Genomic DNA, 17,600 nt, shown 5'->3' on the forward strand with positions numbered 1-17,600 from the left:
GAAAAGACCTAGGAGATCACCTACTCCAACCATCAGCCCATCGCCACCATGCCCACTGATCATGTCCCTCAGTGCCACATCAACTCAGTTTCTGAACAGCCCCAGGGATGGTGATTCCACCACCTCCCTGGGCAGCCTGTTCCAACACCTCACCACTCTTTCTGAGAAGAAATGTTTCCTAATATCCAACCTGAACCACCTCTGGCAAACTTGTGGCTATCACTTACGGCTGTTATTCAATGGATCCTTTTGATATCCTGTGAACCCACAAACAAAGCACACATCAGTCCCCAAGCAGCCCTGACATGTCTGTCTGCAGAGGACCAAATGTGAGCAGCAGGTTTGAGGCTGACCCTCAGTCCTTCCCCATGGTGTCTCTGCACAGCTATTGCTCACTATGACAGAGAGGTCTGCTCCTGCTGTGACCCCTTTTTCTAATCCATCTGGACCCTGAACTCTTCTTATCCTCAGTTAATCCTGCTCCTTTGCAGCCAGAGAAAGACATGATGGTGTCAGAATAAAATGCTCTGGGTCACCGCTGGCACACGATGCCCTCACAGTGGTGGCATTCCCCATGAGGGGATGCAGCCTGATGAACCCACAATGGGACACTGCAGTAATCTAATCAGATGGAGATAAGAGATGGGATGAGCTTTGCAGCATCTGATATGGATAAACAAGCCATATGGACAATTTGATACAGACAAGCCAAGGCTTGTCGGTATTCACAAGAGAATAAACTGAAGCATTTAAATAGCAGCAAAAAATGACCATCCAGAAGACGAGAACTGCTGAAACGAGATGTGACCAGCAACTCCTTTCTTTTAAGAAACTGAAACTTGTTTCATCGTGTCTCCGTACTTATCTGCTTCCTTTGGCAGCAGAAGAAAAGCTTGCGTTCGATTAGCTGGCTTAGCTGCACACAGCTGAGAGGGCTGAGAGAATACTTCCCACGGACTAATTTATTCCACAAATATAACATATTTTTCTGCTCACAGAATACCCACAAACACATTGCAGTTTCCTTACATATTTTTCTTTGAATTTTTTGGCACATCTTCATGAATTGTTTGCAAGTTCACTGTTTGCAGGGCTCAGTGCTGGAATCTGTGCGGTTGGTTAGTGGCTGTCGGTCACGTACATCACATGCTTTCATTTCTGCTGGTCCCTGGCTGAGGCCATCCTTCATCCCATCCGATTCAGAGCTCTTTGATGTCAATGAGACTCTCTTTGACTTCAGTGCACTTGGGTCCAGCCCTTTGTTTGGGAAGGAACTGGGAGAAGCCACTGCTCTTTTGATTCTCTCAAACTGGGCTAAGATTTATTCAGGAACTCAGCAAACATTCATGCCTTCCCACAGAAGTCTTTCTCAGCTCTGCTCCTAAGAAAAACTCAAATTTTTGAAGATTTATGGGAGCCAACATTTATTTCCTTGGAACTCTTGTAGTTATTCAGACCAGTGCAGAACAGATGTAAAATGGTGTCCAGCTAAATCTCTGGGTTCAGATCCCACAGTGGTGCATTCGTCCAATATCAGAGGAGGGAAGGAGGAAGCTCATCACTTGGATGCAACATTTGCCTTTGATTTTATTTCAGTTTGAAGTCCAGCCTGCACCTCAGTTCGTGGAAGACCACAATCTACAAGCTCAAAATCCTCCTTTCTCACCAGAAGGCATAACTCCCCACAATTCATCCCACCCCCAGGCTTATGGTCACCAACACCTCCAAACACACTTAGAACAACTGGAGAGAGCTACATCAAGACACATGGCTCAGCTTTTTGCTCCCTGGAGCATTATATTGCACAGGATGCTCAACATTTGGAAAACATCACCCCGCATGGCAGGAGGTATGGCTGGGCACTGGAACAGGCTGCCCAGAGAGGTGGTGGAGTCACCATTCCTGGAGGTGTTCAAGAAGCATGTAGATGTGGCACTGAGGGATATGGTTTTCTGGACATGGTGGTGATGGACTGACAGTTGGACTAGATGATCTTAGTGGTCTTTTCCAACCTTAATGATTCTACGATGCGGTGGCAAGGCTGCGGGCACTGAGCAGCACAATTCCAGATGGCACTATGGTGCTGGGAGGCAGCAGAAGAAGTAGGGAGGATGTGGAGATTTTTATTTTCCTGCTCCTCCTGGGCAGTGTAGTGCTGGCAGCAAATTTAGCTTTAAGGCTGTCCTCATGTTGAAATACAAATTGTCTTCCCTTCAAAATCCGGTTTAAAAATAGCACTATTTGAGGAGTATATAAATAAGTAATCATTTGGAACACAATATTAGAGCACCCTTCTTTAATTAAATGGTTGCTTGATGCATTTCAAAGCTCTGTTCTGACTCAGTCTTCCTGCACCTCTGTACTTTTCCTGTTATGAACAAATCTCATCTAACTGCACCATGAATTTTAAAGCAACCTAGATGGCACGGAGTAATAGGGCTATTAATATCCTAATTGCAGAGCAGCACTTGGGACTAGCCCATTCTCATACAGAGGCAGGAAGAAGTAGCTTCTCAGACACACAAGAATGGCTTCAATGGCCGTCATTGCCTCCATTTGACACCTGGATTAAAGGAGAACATGGAGAAAATATTCTAATAAGATGGCACATATTTTTCCTCTCAACCCAGATAGCATTTGCTAAACATGGCCAGGAATGTCATTCTGACTATTCAGAACAACCTCTCTTCTGGTCCTAAATACCACTAAAGGGTGAGCAGAAAGGCCATGGGCTTCTCTTTGTTGCAGTGCATTCTTTGTGTAATCCTGGGATTGGGTCAGGCTTTTTTATAGTATCACAGAAGTGAGGGATGGGAGAGACACATGACGAGAGGCCAGCAGTTCACCCTGTCCCTGAGCAGGATCACTGACTGTTTCACCCACTGGGGGCTTTGTCTTGTCTAGTTTAAAATTCTAAAATTCACACCACTCTTGTTCTTACCCCAGGGAGCTCTGAGAAAGTGTAAATTCCACTCTTAACAAATATTTGCCAATTGCAAGGCTGAGAACTTCCTCCTCTTAATTTCACCCGACTACTCATACTGACCATTTAAAAGCATATCAAATGCTCTTCTTGGACTTGTAGGGCACCGCTGCAACCATTTGGCTCCTCTGGACATACCCAGCAGTTCTTGTTTCCCTGCAGGTCCTTGTGGCACTGGAGTCAGATTTCCCCAGCACAGCGCTCCTCGCTTCTCATGCAGGCTCAGGAGCAGCTGCTGAACAACAACAAACAGAGCTCTTCTTTTTTTCCCCCTGACTGACATGAGGGAAAGGACAGGAGATTCAAGCTGGAGGAATGCAAGGAAAATCAGAGCCTCTTCCTTGAGCTGGTTTGTTTACACACGTGCTTTTGGGGAGGGAGGAAAGGAGAGCAGCTCACGTTTAAAGATGGCCATTTGTCATCTGGTGTGCATGGGCCTAAAACTTCCTCGGAGCCTGTACCCAGAAGGCAATTTCAGCTGGGTGTGGCATGGTTTTGGGTCCACACACTGGTATTAAAAGCAAATCTGGCAGCCCTGGAAGGGCATAAATATTTTCATGATGGAGCTGGGAAGGAGGCAAAACGTGCTGCTTTATGGGAATTTACTTGGTGTGGTGTCTAACTTTCTACAGTATTTATATGTAGGGGTACAACCTCCCAAACCCTTTGGTGGCTGTCATCCTTTCTTATCCCAGGTGGTTTTTCCTTCTCCTCAACCAGACAGACAGTGCCACGTCTAAACCAACTGCCACCCCTTCAACTTCAAAGGACTGGGCTGATCCTCACCTTACACATCATCTCTGAGTGCTGGCACAGTGGAATTTGGCCAAAGCTCACAGGACACCAGCCCCATTTGGGACGTGTAGCACACGTGATCCCACCACAGTTCTCTGTGTGGTTGTGGGGCTCAGCAGTTGGTTGGACTTAGGAGCTCCTAGCAGGCCAAGTTAGTAAGGTCTGTGCTCAGATGTGCTGAGGCCCTGCAGAGATGAGCTGCTTCTGACTCCAACCTTTACATCCCCTTTGATTTAACAGATGACTCTTCTGAGTTGCCAGGCACCTCCTTTTCGTCCTCTAAAATATGACCTGTGCATTAGGATGCTTAGCATTGTGTGTGCTACTACTTTTCCTATGTTTTCTTTTGGATTCCATTTAAATGTGCAGAGATATTCAACAGAAGTGCTGATGATCAGAGTAAATATAGACATACCTTTCTAAGTAAACCTTGTAAAGCTATCCTGAATTCTTTGTAATCTAACCCAACTGATTTGGCTGCTGCTGTAAACATCAGTGTGCCTGATGTCAAGTGCAGGTGCTGAAGAAGCATTGAATGGAAGGCTGCCGCAAGAGGGGATCATGCAGAAATGCTTTGCTTTGGCTCCAGGTCCTCTGGGATGGGGAAGGGGCAGTACCTGGGCAGGCAGGAGTAATGAGTACAGAGCACGTGGCAGGGCTGGAGTAGGGGTGAGGCAGCTCAGGAGAGGAAATCAGTAGAGGAAAAATGAAGTGGATTCCTCTGAAAGTAATTTTTTCCATTAAGCTTAAAAAGAGGGAGCAGAGGTATCGCCTCACCCACTTCGCTCCCTACTTTTGTGTACTCAGAGTATAGTAACTTCACAGGAACACGATCAACATCCAGAAGCTGTTCTCCATTACACAGTATCTTCTGTTGAGTTGCTTGAGGCTTGTGTGGTAACAGCCTTATTCAAAATAACAGTGGTCCGTCTTTTATCAATTAGGAAAACAATGACAGAATCATCCTTTACTAATCCCTAATCCTCCCCACAGCCGCTTCGGATTCTCATTCACGGAATTTTTGTTTTATTTACTTGTTTGCTGGGATGGCAGCTGCAGTACTGGAACCAATATCTTTCAGATCCTAACACATTTTGAGCCGTGTAAGGGGAATGAACAAAAGACTTCAAAAATAAATGCTGCAGGAATAACGTGAGGAGAGTTCCACTTAAAAGTATGAAATGTTATAACTGCAGTAATTATGAGCTGTAAATGAGGTATCAGCCGTGCTCCACACGTGCCTGTCTGTAAGGATTTCACTGGATTTATTTCCCCTCACAACAGACTGCAGTGTGGCCAGATGACTGTTTAGCCTGTGTCTAAAGCTGGCAGTGAGACTTTCTTTATTGCTACCTTTGGTGTTCAGACAGGGTGTAGGGTGTTTGTCTGTCCTACAGAAAGAAGGGTCATGCAGGCATTGAAATCTACAGGCACTCCTTCATATGGTAGATGGGGTTTAGATAGGAAACTTGGAACCATTTGCAAACTTTCGGTTTCTATCCTGTCTCAGGTCACAGTTCCCTGGCAGGCACTATGACACCAAGGCTATTTGGTATTCTGGCTGGGTGCCTTCTCCAAGGCTGATGATAATCATTGCCTACAGACTGTGTAATGAAAGGCAAAGACATTTCCTGAGTGTGTTTTGTAACAGTCTTCTTCCTTTCCTGGTTGTAACCAATTCTGTAGGTTGGCTGGTTTGGAAACAAAGCCATCAAAGACGATGGTTCTGGGGTTGCCCCTCAGCAGCTCTGTCAGCATTTGCTCAGAGAGGCTCTCTTCAGCTATTCTTTTCCACCCTGTTTTTCCAGACAGATCCCTACTGAGCTGATGTAGTCACACAGCAAACTGCCAGAAGCAGGCCAACATATGGTATCACTTAGGTACAGCGTAGTCCCAGCACCATCGTAGCGGTACTTCGGTATCTCTGGTTCCACTTCTAATCCCAATCAGACAATTCATTTGTGCACAAAAAACGAAAAGCAAGTATGTGCTAAAGAAACTTCTGCAGCCCATGCAAAGAGTTTGAATTCCATACCATGCTTCATGCCTTCAAGACAGAGAGCATTCAGGCCAGGAGTGTGATGCCCAAGGAGTATCTGGCTCTGTGGTCATCTGATTGCTCTGCTACAGGCTAGCTCAGTGAGATGTTAAATTCAAAGAGCTTTCAAGTCTTTAAAATTGGACTTCTACACAACTTAACTAGCTTTCCTGACCTAATACAGGAAATGTAATCCACTACAGATACAAACAAATCAGACAAATGTGACCCACTGACACCTAATGTAAAACCATGAGTACCATTGAGACCATATCTCAGTTTTTCAAGCAGCAACTCAAGGTAGGATTGCAGGTAATGCAGCAAGAATGTGATGTGTACTGGGAAGGAAATACTGCTGTTTGGCACCAGGGAACTACTTGAGACCTTGTCAGAAGTGATGGGTGGAAGATCTGCACCCGCGTGTGGTGGCAGGGCAGGAGCAACAGCTGCATGAAGGGGGGCTGAGGTTGTATTTTGCCATTAAGTAAGGAGCAATGCTGCATTTGGAAACCTCATACAAACCAGCTCTCTGCCATCCAAGTTGCTTTTATCTAGCACGTGGCACCTGAAGACTCGAGCTCTCTGTAAATGTTTAGTGGGATCCCAGCAATACTCGATTGTCATTTGTGACAGGAGTAGGTACCATCCCTTGCCACAGTGATCATACAGGGACTGCATAATAACATACAAGATACACTGCATAGTGAGGAGGATATGACCAAAACATAGAAAATAATAAAAAAAAAATTCTTGCAACTTAACAGTACAGATGAATACCTGTGGGCAGAAAATCCTTTGGAAAATCTTCCAGAAAATCAGTTTCCTTCAGCAGGAAATCTAAAGGTGTTCAGGAAGCTCAGTCTCTTGATTTCAACAACATGATGTTCACTCGCACCCCAGCACACACTCTCAGAAGTTTCACACAACAGATTTTCAGTTGTGGGTAACTAAAGATATAGACGTGCGACTATATTTGGAGCCACAAATGAGGCACATCACAACTACTGAGCAGCACACACTCCTCTTTCCTGTTAAATTGACTTGTCTGCTTTAGGAGCATCAGCTTCCGACACCCACAGTTAAACTGTGAATTTTCTAAGGTTCGTTAGACATCCTTCCGCATGGAGGCCAGCACTGCAGAACTCAGTGGGCCACCTCCTCCACAACAGGTTCATCACTAATGAGAATGTGTTATCCTGCGTTTTTCCAAATCACTTATCATCTTGCTCTTTTTTGGGTCCCTAGCTTGAAGCGACTTGAAATAAATGTGGCCTTCCAAAGACAGGTGTTCAAATTAAGCTCATCTTAAAGGCACCTGATTCTAGGCAACCAAAAATGGGAGCACCAAAACCAGAGGTGTTTTGAAAGCACTGGTTGCCATACGGGAAGAGTTTGGTTCATTTCCTCTCTGGAGTGCATTTCTATTGACTCAGTCCTCAAGGAGTGGGAGGTACTGGAAGGTAGCTTAAACACAAAGAAGAGAGACAAGGCGATCTCAAATAAGATAATAGTATTGTAGGTTGACCTATTACTGAGATGTTTACTGTACAGAATTTTGTTTAACTTCAGTCTTTAGATAATAAATTGGCTCCTGAAGGCTTTTAAGAGACTGCATCCAAACAGCAAGCTGCAGCCTGTGTCATCACCACCTGAAGAGCCACTGGGGACTGTGCCAGAGCCCTGTTCAGGCAGAGAAAGCCACTGCTATGGATCTGCTGTCCCTATTCATTGCAGAGGAGTTGGACCAGATGACCTTTAAAAGTCCCTTCCAACTCAAACTCTATGATTCTATGAAAATAAATGGACTCCAGCAGCTCAAAGAGGTACCTGAAGTTAGCTGTGCCTAAGCCATCTTCAGGCAGGCTTAAGGCACAGTAGGCAGTGTGGCCTGATTTGGCAGACCTCTTCTTTCTCTGAAAGCTCCATTCCTGCAGTAGTGCAAAGAGTGATGGGTTTGTTACTCTGTTCATTAGTGCACAGATTGAAGAAAGGAAGGGAGAGCAGGTAGCAAGGCAGGTTGGGTGCTCGCCATGAGCCTGGGTGAGGACTGCAGTCTTGGAGGCAGCAGGAGGAAGACACAGACCAGAGCTGAAAAAAAAAAAAAAAAAAAAGAAAGAAAGAAAGAAAGAAAATCGTATTCATTTTTAACCAGCAGTGCTATTTCTGTATCACACAAGAGCTGTACAAGTCACACTGAGCCTTCTATGATTGGTATGCGTATGTTTAGAGCAATGCTTCAGGAGAGGGCAAGAGAGAGTCCCAGGACTGTGGGAGCCCTTCCACTTAAAGCTATGAATTAATTCCAATTAGCCCTAGAAATGAGCCTCTCTGGCTCTTTGTTCTCTGAAATTGTGCTTTTCAGAGACAGACTCCTCAATTAGCAGCTAATTACAATGGTCTTGCATCCTCGTGGATAGATGGGGCATAAAAAGCCACAGCCTTTGACAGCTGTGGGAGATCTGCCTTCAGCTTGCAAAGCAGAATTATTGATATTGATTTCAAGGGTCTTTGGCTCCTGTCTGTAAATCCCTCACAACCTCAAACAACATTATTTGTGACACTACTGAGAATTATTTGATGCTGTGAGCTCTGGAAAATATATCACAACTCCAGCCCTCACCAAATGCTCTGAAATCAAAAGTAGACAAGCTGTATGTCTGATGGTGTGTCTCTCATCTTTTGCAGCAGTGAACGAGGAAACCAGATGTGCACCCTGGCATGTTTTGAGGAACAGCTAGGTGTTCCCAGGCTGTGTTTTGCTATCACCCACCTTCCTCTTTAAATGTTGTTGTACAATGATTTTAGTAAGGCTGCCCAGGGAGGTGGTGAAGTCACTGTCCCTGGGCGTATTCGAGAACCACCTGGATGTGGCACTGAGGGACATGGTCAGTGGGCATGGTGGTAATGGGCTGATGGTTGGACTAGATGATCTTAGTGGTCTTTTCCAACCTTAATGATTTTATGATTCTATGATTCAGTTGTCCATGAATATATCTAACTGCTTCTTGCATATGCTGATGCTACCTGCACCCATTGTCTTCTGCAGGAATAAATCTCAGGTCACCACTCCTCGTAAGAGAAATGGGTTTTCTTTCATCTAAGTTCCTCGTTCAAACATCAGTTTTCTAGTGTGCACTCTCACTTTCAAGCTGTATACAGTTCCTCGTTGCATGCAGAAGGAGAAAATGGTTTGTTTGTTTTTCAATCTGTCTGTACTAGGGTCTGTGTGTACAAGCAGTACTTCCTGAAGGACGTGACAGAATTGTGCTAGCAGCATGATTTTAAGCTACTTGTAGATACACAGTTGCTCTAACGTAACTGGAAACGCAGTCTGCTCCACAGTTCTCACGTTTTTCTTGTGTGACTTTCTCACTGGAGATCTCCATGGAGCAGTTATTGTCTGATATTTCCTTGGCAATACAGGAGGGGGTTAGCAGCACTGAAAGGACTGCAGAGGGGACTGCTTTGAGATAAAATTTCTTTGCATTTAAGCTACAGATAAGATGAATGCCATCTCCACTTGGCCACAGGGTTTCCTCCATTGCAGATCCACATCCGGATATGAACTTTGTGCAGGTGTCAATTATTTCCATGCTGCTGTAGAAAGAATCCCTGGACCCAGACTAAATTTCAACTCCAGCTAAGTCACATATTACATTCTTGGTCCAGAACACGGAAAGCAAAGCCCTACCACTGGCTTGGTGCATAACAGCACCTCCTTCCTCATAGAATCATAGAATCATAGAATTAGCAAGGTTGCAAAAGACCTACAAGATCATCCAGTCCAACCATCCACCAATAACCCCACTAAACCATGTCTCTCAACACAATGTCTATCAGGAAAAGAGTGACTGAGACCTTGCTTTTGTGTTGCAGGCACTCATGAAATGCAGTATACACATTGCTGTAGCATTATAGCTCCAGGTATGCTGTAGGTTTCCTCCCAATGCAAAAATTTCTGTCCTGAAGGGAAAACAATCAACTTTACACTAAATTAGATTACTAAACAGTTATGCTGTCAAAGTCTTTATGAAGATTTTTAGCATTTCTCTTTCCTACAGAAAACTGAAAGTATTTGCAGCAGCAAATGAATGTAACATGGCAAACACCCATCAGAAAGGGCAGCGATGTATTTGATCCCGCCCTGAGCAGAGAAAGGAAGGAGATAAACTCTGGAAGTCCTTTCCAGGCTAATTTATGGGAGTTTGTTAAACAGCAACAAACTAACAAAGTACACCTCTCTGCTTTTGTTTCACATGGCACTTGTCAAGCAGGTCTGCTGGGCAGAGCTGCCAGTCTGCTGCCCCCCTCATGGCATATTACAAGCCCATGAGCTAGTTGCTTTCAAAGAGGCAACTTAGAGGATCCAAACAGAAATACTTCTGCAAACAAAATGTTTCCCTAAATACAGTGAAATCCAAATGTTTGTCCTTAGCAACATAATTCAATCCAGTGATATCAGTGGGAAAACAACCACGAAGGGCAAAGAGGAAGGATGGAGGGAGAAAGGGAGGAGGGAAGGGGGAAAGCACATCAGAAGAAAACTGGAGCACTGGGTACCCCATACTTACTACCACGAGGAAGGCTCCACTCCATCATCACAGTGAAAAGAAGAAGAAGGTCCACGGCAAGGAGAAACTGCAACAGCCGTTATGATGGCGAACAATCAGGGGGAGCACGAGGAAGTGAGTCAAGAAGAACAATATACTGGCAAACACTAAAAAACAAGGGAAAAACTTAAGTGTGTATGCAACAGCATGCAGTGTTCCGTAGCATTCTTAATGCTACATTTTTTAAATGACCCTTCTTACCAAATAAAAAACAACAAGTTCTTCTACAGAACTCAGTGTTTCTACCTATGGAGCCACTTTCCTGTTGCCTATGAATGAGCACACTTCACTTGTTTAGGTCTGCTTTCTGCCCCTCCTCCATTGCTACCTCCCTTCTTACATGCCTGGATAGAGCTGTTGAGAACCAAGGACAAGTTTCCAGCCTTTCGAAGTCACCCTCCATGAGCTGTAATCACTGATTTTAAGCAAAGCTTCCAGTCTGCCCTGGCTGCGACGTGAAACACAAGTATTTAAGTGAGCCCATTTTATCGAGCAATTGAGGCAGGGTAAGAGCACGCACATGGTTAATTAGTATAGTTCAGCCAACAGGCAATAACTCATTAAGCTACAGTAACTTGACTATGTTTGATCATGTGCTTTATGCCCTACGGTGCTTCATAAGCAAGGCAGTAAAGTCAGCTTATCTACCATCTCAATTCCTCTCTCCCTCTTTTTTTTTCCCCTAACCACACAAAATCGTGGTTAAACCACAGATGATAATTTCTGGATGCAGAATAGTTCACCACCTTCCTCTTTTTGGCAGGCTGAGCACGCGTGAAGATTGTTATCCAGTCTCCTTTCAGCCTTGCCTACCCCAGGCTAAAAACAAATGCTTTCCCTCCTTCCCCATGGGTACTGCTCTGCAGATGTCCTCTCTGCAGTGCTACTCCCCTAGGGACTGCCTCCTTGTATTTTCCCAGGTATAATGCCAGAAATGGGTCCCAGTGATGCAGCTGAAGGGACTAACTCACAACATCCCTGCTGGCACAACCCAGCCCAATTCTTCTTCCCTCCTTAGCCATGCCTTTACTGCATGACAGCCCCCAGCTCCCAGTGCCACCTGGCTGTTCTGTCCCACCCCGTACCTCTGTAGCTGGTCATTTCAACCTAAGTGCAAATTTGCACTTGCCTTCACTAAATTGCATCCTGTTTATTTCCAGACCATTCCCCTAACTGCTGAGCTCTCCCAAGCTCTAATCCCCTCCTCCCTAGTGTCTCTTGCTCTTAGCCGAGACTAACAGAGGGGCTCCCCATCCCTTCTTCCACTTTATTAATGAAAATACTGAATAGTCCTGAATCTAGGCCATATCCCTAGAGAAGCAGCTCAATAAATCCTTCCAGCTTGACAGGATTCACTTGATAACTGCTCCCTGAGTACTCAATAATTTTGTCTAACCTAATTCTCCCCCTTTTTCTTACAAAAATACTGCTTTTCTAAAGGTGAGATATCGAAGTTGCAGCAGCAAGAAAACCTATATTTTGCATAGTTAATGCTAAGGTAACATGTGGAAAGGGAACTAACATTCACGTGTCAGACCTGACTTCAGCTGTTTTCTGTCTGGAGTATTAGTATGTGACCAAATGTCCTAGTTTTACCATTGCAAACCCATTCCAACATTCACAAGAAGCATCTGCAAGTGGTGCCCACTGCAAATAGGATGATAGGCAAGAAGAACTTGGGAATGATTTAGCATAATGGTTCCTAAGTCATGGGTTTCCCAACTTCCATGAGCTTTGGACCAGGCCCATGTGGTCTGGTCCCCAATTCACTTTTCATCTCCAAATACAAGGAATGGGTTTCCAGCAGCAACCTCCACTCTTGCATACATAAATCTGCTGGTCTTCAGAGTCAAGATCTGAGTTTTGTTTTTTTTTCATTTTTATACATTTATCCTCTGTATATAGAGGAAAGGGTTTCCAGGAGGGGGAAAGGAAGACACCTATTTCATTCACTTGAGCTCTATTAATAATGTGATTTGCATAGTGAAATACGGTGTGTAACAAATACAGATACACAGAGATCTTTTTATACTTCTCATTGTCCTGCAGAAAAGGAGGATGCAAGAAGGTAAAATAAAAACGTAGCCCTAAATAGCTGTGATATCGCACAGCACGGTAATAAAATATTGCTCACTTAAGCAGAAGCCTTTGAACTGCTCACTGGAGGAGCCCTTCCTTCTCCGTTGGTTTTTATAGGCAGCCTAGGGAGATTATGTGCTTAAGTTAGTCATTTAAATTTAGAGAGCTTGAACAAACATTGCAAACTCCCCTTCTCTCTCCCAGAATAAATAGCTCATGATGACATAAGAGCGTGTCACCATACCATAAGAAAAAAAAATACAATAAAAGCAGAAGTATTTCACTCACTCTTAAATCTGGTGGTTGAGCTTGTTTTTTTTTCTGTTGTTCTTCGTCTAACATCAATTGTGCCTAATAACGGTAACCAAGCAGATGATGCAAATCAAGCGAGTGCATTTCTGATCACTGGTCGAGCGCTCGCATTGTGCTAATGAGAAACTGAGCTGTAAAATCAAGTCAAAATATTTTTTCCGTGGCTCCCAGTGGAGGTCAAAGCACATGCCCATTTGTACTTCCTCTAGCTCCGCAGGCGGCTTGGCGTCCCTTCCACGGGCAATGAGTCCTGCCAGAAAAGCCCATCAGGTCTTTCAGGTTCCCACTGGCAGGAAAAGTACCACGCTCGATGCACCAACATTTGGAAAACAGAGAATGTGCTGAGTCTCAATGTCCTTGGAGTCTCCATAAATCACTCATAGAAAAGAGCGGGGATTTAGTTGGGCAGCACATTGTATGCCCAAAGCGGAGCAGGAGGAGGACCTCCAGAGTCGCTATAGAGGGATTTCATCACAAGGAAGGGAGGCTGAGCAAACAGCGAGGATGACAACAACATCCTGTCCTTGCAGAGAGGAGAATGGCTTTTGAAGGAATGACAGAGCTTTGGATCTCAGCTCCCCGAGGCAAGTTCAGGCAAGTTCAGACTCATTGCTTTTGTGTGATAGAAGGTTTGGGTTTATTATTAGATCGAACTCAAAAGAGCCTTGCCAAGTTTGAAAGTTCATGATGTTTCAAGCAAAGAAAAGGAAGTGTCTTACCTCTCACAGAGGCTCGTTTCTCCGTTATGAAACAGCCGAGGAACTATTTAGCTCTTGTTCCCAGTGATGTCTGCAGCTTGAATGGAAGATGGCTGGAGAACAGCCTGCCGAAACCGGGAGGCAGATCTGCCCTTCACAGCCGCCTTTCTCCTTGGAGCGAAATGCTCATTTCCCAGGTTTGTTTTTTCTGCTGCGAATGAGATAAACACTGATACAGCACAGAGCAAACAGTCTGCTGTGAGGCTCATGCAGGCATTACTGACTACTCAAATGGGAGAAGATAGGATGGGAATGAAATTCATGCAACCAAGTGCAGCAAGTTTGCTCAAGGATTGCTGAAGGATGGGAATGAAATTCATGCAACCATGCAGCAAGTTTGCTCCCCTTGCTTACAGCGCGTCCTAACCCTCCCCAGACCCTCTCCCCGAGCCATCTAGGCGTTGCCTAAATCTGAAGGCTGTCCCTGAGCCTCACTGGTCTCAAGTGGACGCATCCTCTGGTTTCCAGCCCTAGATAACATTAGACAATCCACACCCAGTGGTTTTGTACCCACCATCTCCCCAGCTTAAATAGCTCATACCCTTCCTTTGGGAAGAGACAGCAATCAGAGCTTCTCTCAGTCTCAGTTTTGCTAAAGAATACAAGCCAAAAGCTTTTATTCACTTTCCATCAGTTACATCATTTTTTTCCCCATAGCCTGATTTTATATTCTTATCTGCACTTGATTTCAGTAAAATTTATCTTTCGTGAACGTGAGTAATTAGAATTGAACCAGGACTTACCAGCACCTTCATTGCCACTCACAGTTATCTCCTTCTTATAGGCTTTGGTACCTTTTGGGGCTGCTTTCCATTTCTCATAGTCTCCTTACACTCACGGTCATGGACAATCAAGGCCAGAGCTCAGATCCTTCCAGACTGGTTCAATTTCAATGGACAAAATTTCCCACAGAGTAGCACACAACTTCCTTTCTGCATCATTTTCAGTTCTGTGCTGTCCTATTTCATCTCACACCTATTACTCCACCCTTATACTCATCCAGTTCTTCCCAAAAACTACTCTGCAGTGTCAGTGAATTAAAGCACACTTCATCAGCACACTCCCATTTGCCTGTGCTGAAAACATTCACGTAAATGTTTAACAGAAGCAAACCCAAGACCCATCTTTAAGGAATCTCACAGGCAGGTTCCCTCTGTAGTGATGCTCTCCTAAAGCACAACAGGCATTTCTCACCATGGCCCAACCCTTTACGCACCTCAACATTCTTACTAATGTCTGTCTTCTTTAGCTTTCCTGATAATTTCCCTAGTTTTCATGTATCCTTTTGGATTTCAGCTATCTTAGATCCTACTTTATCTCTTGCTCCTAGAAAATCTGACCATTATATACCCCTCTTTCAGTTGTCTATCAGACTGAGCTGCCTTGAACTGCCTCTGCTAAACCCAGACTGCATTTGATAGGTGCCAGGCTTTTCCCCCAAACACCATTCTAATTTTTATTTCTCCTTCATATTTTGTTTGAGGCCTTTCCTAACATGGCGGTGACAGTGGTCAACTGGCTTGAATGATTTCCAGTTTTCAAAACCTGGGTAAACACCTCTGACTGGAGAGGTACACACAACAAGTAATTACTGTCGGATTCATGATTTCATGTAGTCTGGTGAATGAATCTCTAGGGGTCCTGGGACGGAAATGACCTGGTCAATATGGTAAAGCACACTGACCATGCTGCCTTGTTTTTACCTGTGGTGTGGCTCCTTGTTTTTGCATGCCCTAATTCCTAACAGACTCCCTGTTTTTACCCTGAATATTTATCTTCTTATAGAAAACTGAATTATCCTGTTTTACGTTTATGATTCTATAATTACTAGCTTGATACACTATCTGAACATCTCTAGTATCTGTCTCTTCCCTCACTGCCCCCTTACTTACCTCTTTTGTCTCCTTTTTACTTATGCCACTGAGAGGACTTACCTGCTTGCTGTCCTTGCAAAGTCTAACAGTGCTCGATTTACAGCAACTTGCTATTTACATCAACTCATGGAGACCTCTTTGTTTTCCCCAGTTCTTTTTGGTCCCTCTTCCTCTCCTTCTGTTGCTTGGCCGAGAGTATTTGGAGCCTTCCCTTGTTAAGTACCCAACAGAGCCTGACTTGTGGCTATGCCATGCATACTGTGAATATTTCTGTCTTTTTGTGTATGTGAGGAGCTCAAACTTAAAATGTGTATCCCTACACAGAGGTTAGTTTGGATGAGCATCCTTCCTGGCGCTGCTGTGCCTGCCACCCCGTCCCACGGCAGTGTCCTGTTCCGGGGGGCCGAGTGGCAATTCAGACCCTGCTGGTGTTTCCTTCCCAGCATGCTAACTAAGTGATGAAGTGGCAGCAGTGCTGATGTTACATGCCAGACCAAATGAATGGGAAAGGAATATTTTTTTTATTTTGAAATGCCAAATTGATTTCATGTCCAGCTGGCACTACTTCTTTCTCCTCCTTTTTTCTCCTTGCCCCACTCCCATCAACTTTTTATTTAAAAAGTAAATGTATTTCCCTGATTGTTTTGGAAGCCCCTTTTGAGGGATTTCAAGAAAAAAGAAAAATATCAAAAAAAAGCAACTTTTTTTTTCCTTCACTGATGATACTAGACCCCTATCACTTCCACAATTAACATGCTGTCATAAGGCATATGCCGTCAGTGGGGCTTTCTTCCCACCTCTGCTCTTTACACATAGCAGAAGTTCCCTTTTCTTCATAAAGAGAAAGAGAAAATCACAGCTGTGAACACCAGTGTGGGCTGGTGCCAGCGCAGGCACCAAGCACACCCATCACTGATCAGAAGCAAGCAGCCAGGCTCAGAGGCAGGACTCGTCATGAAATAAAGCATAGGGGTCCAACCTTTTGGCTTGCCTGTGCCTCATTCGGTGAAGAGAAATTGTCTTGGGTCGCTCCAAAAGTAATGCCTTCTATTTATTTTCATGGAAAAGACAACAGATACAAAGAGCACAATAACACTATCTGATAGAGCAAATTCTCAGCTACAAAACGTTATTTTTCCACAGTCACCACCATGAGCTATGCATTTTCACCAGCGATGAACAAGAGCCTGCATGCCCCACTTGTAAAAATCTGCACCAGTGGAAGTGACCCACTGTTGCTGTTGCGACTGCTGAAATGCACCACCCTGCACCTCACCATGCTCACATCCTCTGTTTGGTCTCCATAAACATTCAGTAAGTGTCAATGAATGTCAATGGGCACCATTTTTTCTGCATGGAGGAATCCAGTGACATACCTTTGCTTCATACACACTTCCATGTCAGATCCCATTCTGTCAGAGTGCCCCTCTGCCACCATCTGTCACACAGCAACAAAATGTAATGGGATATTGGTGGGAAGTTTCAACCTCTACTGCCGTACCACCAACATCCACCTCAGACATCATGGGCCAACATCATAAAATAGGAGGCATTTTCAAAGCAGCCCTCATTCAATATATAAATAGTTTATTTATATAAAGTAACAAAACATTTTAATAGGCTGGACATTAGGAAATTCTACTTTTCTGAAAGAGTGGTCAGGCGCTGGAATGGGCTGCCCAGGGAGGTGGTTGAGTCACCGTCCCTGGAGGTGTTCAAGAAACGTTTAGATGTGGCATTGAGAGACATGGTTTAGTGGGGTTATTGGTGGTAGGTGGATGGTTGGACTGGATGATCTTGTAGGTCTTTTCCAACCTAGCTAGTTCTATGATTCTATGATTCTAAAAGAGAGCAACAAAACTATAAAAGTAGTGAGATATGGGACCTTGTTTTTGTGAAACTAACACACCAGGCTACTTCAATGGCAGCGACTGCAACTTGTAGTGAGTTCTCCAGGAGCTCAGGAGAGACTTTTGATGAAGTTTTGCTCTTCCTGTACTTCATTTTTGAAAGCAGTTGTTCTCAAATGTAGGTACTGCCAAACAGTGGTGACATGAATAAGGCGTGACTGGGAAGGGAGGGATATTTCTCTCTGCTAAGATAGGTCTGAGAAAATCTGGTGAAGAGACATAATCAGATTTTTAATTGCAA

General features: G+C 44.4%; 1 long non-coding RNA gene across 2 annotated transcripts; it reads right to left on the reverse strand.

The window, feature by feature from the left end:
• LOC110387445 lies at window positions 1,998–16,403 on the reverse strand. 2 transcript variants are annotated; one of them, XR_002432526.1, is made up of 3 exons: window positions 13,537–16,403; window positions 10,388–10,533; window positions 1,998–7,904 (listed from the first exon to the last, which is right to left on the reverse strand). It is a non-coding gene; the product is annotated as an uncharacterized LOC110387445 (long non-coding RNA). The 2 variants fall into 2 exon arrangements; XR_002432529.1 differs by lacking the exon at window positions 13,537–16,403 and adding an exon at window positions 10,628–11,257.

This window comes from Numida meleagris, chromosome 1 (assembly GCF_002078875.1).
Source record: "Numida meleagris isolate 19003 breed g44 Domestic line chromosome 1, NumMel1.0, whole genome shotgun sequence".
Classification (NCBI taxonomy): domain Eukaryota; kingdom Metazoa; phylum Chordata; class Aves; order Galliformes; family Numididae; genus Numida; species Numida meleagris.